Genomic DNA, 3638 nt, shown 5'->3' with positions numbered 1-3638 from the left:
TGGTCTGCCGGAATATGGCAGAAGTGAAACTACGTACATTTTTTGTATGACGCCGTAAAGATGAAAACCGCATTAATTTTGCACGGATTGGTATTTGGTAGTCAAATCAAGTTTCACCGGAATTGTTACATGATTGTGCCAGCCTGTTCAAGATTATTACCATTGAAGACGTTGGAATTGCTGGCTCATATTTCCCAAATTTCGTTTCAATCCAAGACATATGGAAGCAAAGTTTTAGTCCATGCAATGGGTTTCCAAGATTTTTTGTTGAATTGACTCGTAAGATTATCACTTTCTTTTTTTTGGACCTACGACTGAAAATAGAAATCCCAACCCTTCATGAAAAAGATAGATAGGTAGAAGATGCTTTCGAAAGTCCCTTGACATTCGGAGGGAATAAATGGCTTACCTAAGCTAAAGTACGCTCTTTTATCGCTCTCTTATTAAAGCATCTAGGAAAAGCTGCATTTTTTTTTAGATTTGTGTTTGTCACTTGATAGTATGTAAATGAGTTTTGTTCGTTTCTTACACGACAGACAGTTCCACCATTTTTGGGAAAGGGTAATCATTTCACCGCACATTTCCTCTGGCCTCCTCATCTACCAATCTACCAGTCTTCATGCACATGGTTTTCAAAAGAGTCATCGTTCTTTCAATTGATCTTGAATTTTGGTTTACAACTGGTAGGATTATTTGTTCGTTTTCGCACATTTATTCTTTCCGCCTTAGCCCAAGTCATAAAACAAGGAACATGTGATCAAGTCGTAAAATCAAGCCCTACGGATATGTCAGCCAAAGGAGGATGAATGATTACCTTAAGGTCAAACTAGCACTGTCAATCAAAAAATCTATGTAGTTTTTGACCTACAATTTGAGCCAATGGCCCACTTCTTCTTCCCCTTTTTTAACGAAAGCTTTTCGTGACCGAGCCAATTTCGAATTGTTATTTACTCTTTTATCCATATCAAAACTGAACACCCGAGGCCTTCAGTTTTATGATAATACCTTTTACGGGGAAGAAGTCTAGTCCAAACTGTTGTTTGGCTCGATGAGCCACAAGCTGAAGTGGTATTTTAACCACATTGATGAAAGCACAGTTGTGAATGCCCCGGTTTCGGTTTCCGTTCTTACCAGACGGCTTAAAACCACTAAATCTCGTTTAGGAATTACCCCAGACAAGCTGAGGACCAAAGCATAGAAGGCTTGCTTCGGCTGTGGTACGAGGTCGTAAAATTCATAAATACGAGTTTACCGTGTCGTTATAGGTGGTTAGGTCAATAAAAAGTCTAGGCTCGAACAACTGATATAAACTTACAATGGGAATGATGATAGCTCTTTCTGAACAATCATGCAATTCTATTACGAACATATTTGAAGAAATGGACAATGATCGAACTGAGGTTATTGTTTATTGGTGTTTATTGTGGTCACCACTCCGATACACCTTTCGGTGTATTAGTTGGGGGTTGTTAGTAAAATACAATAAGAAGAAACAAACTGATGATCATAGCTTTGCCAAGAGCACGCCTTGCTTGAACCCTCTCAAAGTGGGCAGATTTCCTTGTCTCTTCAATCATCTTAGTCAAATTCCACCCACAGAGTTCAAGTCGTATTGAGGGACACGGAGATCTTCAATCAAGGCACATTAAGTTGACTTTGGAGATACTGTATTTATCGCCTCGAGCGCAAATTGGCATGGATCAAGGATTACTAAGTGGAATTTTGAACATGAGGTGCAGATCAAATTTGAAACTGAAAGGAACCAAAGTCGGTCTTAGCAAAGCATGTGAAGAATATAAGGAATAATTCGGGCGAATTGTTTTTGCACGCCTTTCAGATGGTCGGCATCTTTAAAAGATGTGGGGGCCGCACTTGAGACGATTAATTCAATCTACAGTAAGTCTCATGGGAATTCACGGGTTGGGTGGCTCTTAATAATTTACATCTAACCACGGGAAAGGCCATGTTTGTTGTCATTTCGCTTCAACGTTGATTTTGAAAGACGTTTTTGTATGCAAAAGTTGTTTTATCTTCCTGTAGTTACATATGTCGATCTCAATATTCCTTTTTGAAATGGAAGAACACATATTCCATGTATTATCGATGATGTGAACGACTACTTGGATGATGTTTCGGGAACTTTGATGCTATGAGATATTCCAAGATCATTCTTTTTCACCTTCTGGATAGCATTTACCGTTTAAATATTTTCAAAACAATTCGACGTCTTTCATAGAACTGAGTATACATAATTTAGGTATCCTCTGAAACATTCTTACCTTTGGGCAAATTCTGGTTTAATTTTCTCTTCGAATGACTTGTTTCAATAGCAAATAAAATAACTGTTTGTAAATTTGCAACGGAAGTCCCGATGCTTCTGAAATTTGGCCAATGAATTCCTTCGTCTGATACTTAATCAATCTTATTAAGAAAACTGCACTAACTTAATTGTGATCCGAAGTATGCTCCGCAATAGAACGTCCGAACAGAAGTCTTCATTTATTTCATCCCTCATGTATTTGAATTGTGTCCCAATTCCCAGATTTGCCAAAGTGTTGGTTGTTCAAAAAGCCAAGAAAGTTTTAATATGCAATCAAAAATGCGTAATAGTTATCTTCGTGCCTAGGTTGACTATCTCTAATTTGATTTGATTCTGCGATGTGACTGCGTCAGCAACGTATGTCCTCGATTGCTAGATTGTATGTTGAAGCATTTGAATGGGACATTTAATTACGTTCTTTTCTTTCTCTTAGATACTCTTAGATATGTCCTCTTGAACAGAAGTATTATTCTAAATATATAAAGGCCTTAGCGGATCTATCCATCGACATAGAAATCACTATCAACGCATGCGATGCACCGCTGATAATGACAATTTTTGATCATCACCAAGATATAAGTTTCCCACAAGCAAATTCAGTTCCAGATGAATGAACTCCTATCATTTATTCATCATAAATGGACGACACCAGCATTATGCAATAAAAAAATTTGCTTACATCGATGACCACTTCCACTCTAAGGCAAAAACGGATCATAAATTCTTATTTCTTATTGTGGTTGCTGGATGGTTCCATATACTTTCTGGTCAATGATTCAAACACTTGCTCAAGGGCCACAACATCCGGAGAAAAGGATAATAAAGTTCCTCAATTGGCGTGGTACCTTACCTCATCAAATTGTACCCAGAAATCTTTATAGTAGCTTTGATAGGGCAAAAAATCTCGTCTGCATCATAAAACAGCACTTCATGATCAGAGATCAATGTCTTTAGATCAAAGTCTTAACCCACTTAATCTGATATTGTGGAGTCATAGCAACGTGGGCTTAACAAGATGGGGTGTGGATTGAAAAAGTGGGACCATAGCTTAAGTACCTTTGACCGATTTAAATGCTTCGATATGACGAGCTAAACATTTCACCGGGTTATTTTGATCTGATTTTGACGCCGAGAGTTCTGAATGCCGGCTTGATTTGGACTTGGGGAAAAGTTGGACTAGGATCACTGTGTTTGTTTCGAATGGTTAGTGAAAGTTCGTTTCTTATGTGAGTTACCCCACTTTGGAGCGCTTTGTTGGTAGTGCTTGGAAGTGGAACTGAAAACCGATTTTCTGGAATAAAACCTGAAAGTCATCATG

This window comes from Tigriopus californicus, chromosome 8 (genome assembly GCF_007210705.1).
Source record: "Tigriopus californicus strain San Diego chromosome 8, Tcal_SD_v2.1, whole genome shotgun sequence".
NCBI lineage: Eukaryota > Metazoa > Arthropoda > Copepoda > Harpacticoida > Harpacticidae > Tigriopus > Tigriopus californicus.
The sequence above is the reverse complement of the archived record's forward strand: the minus strand, read 5'-3'. Positions refer to the sequence as shown.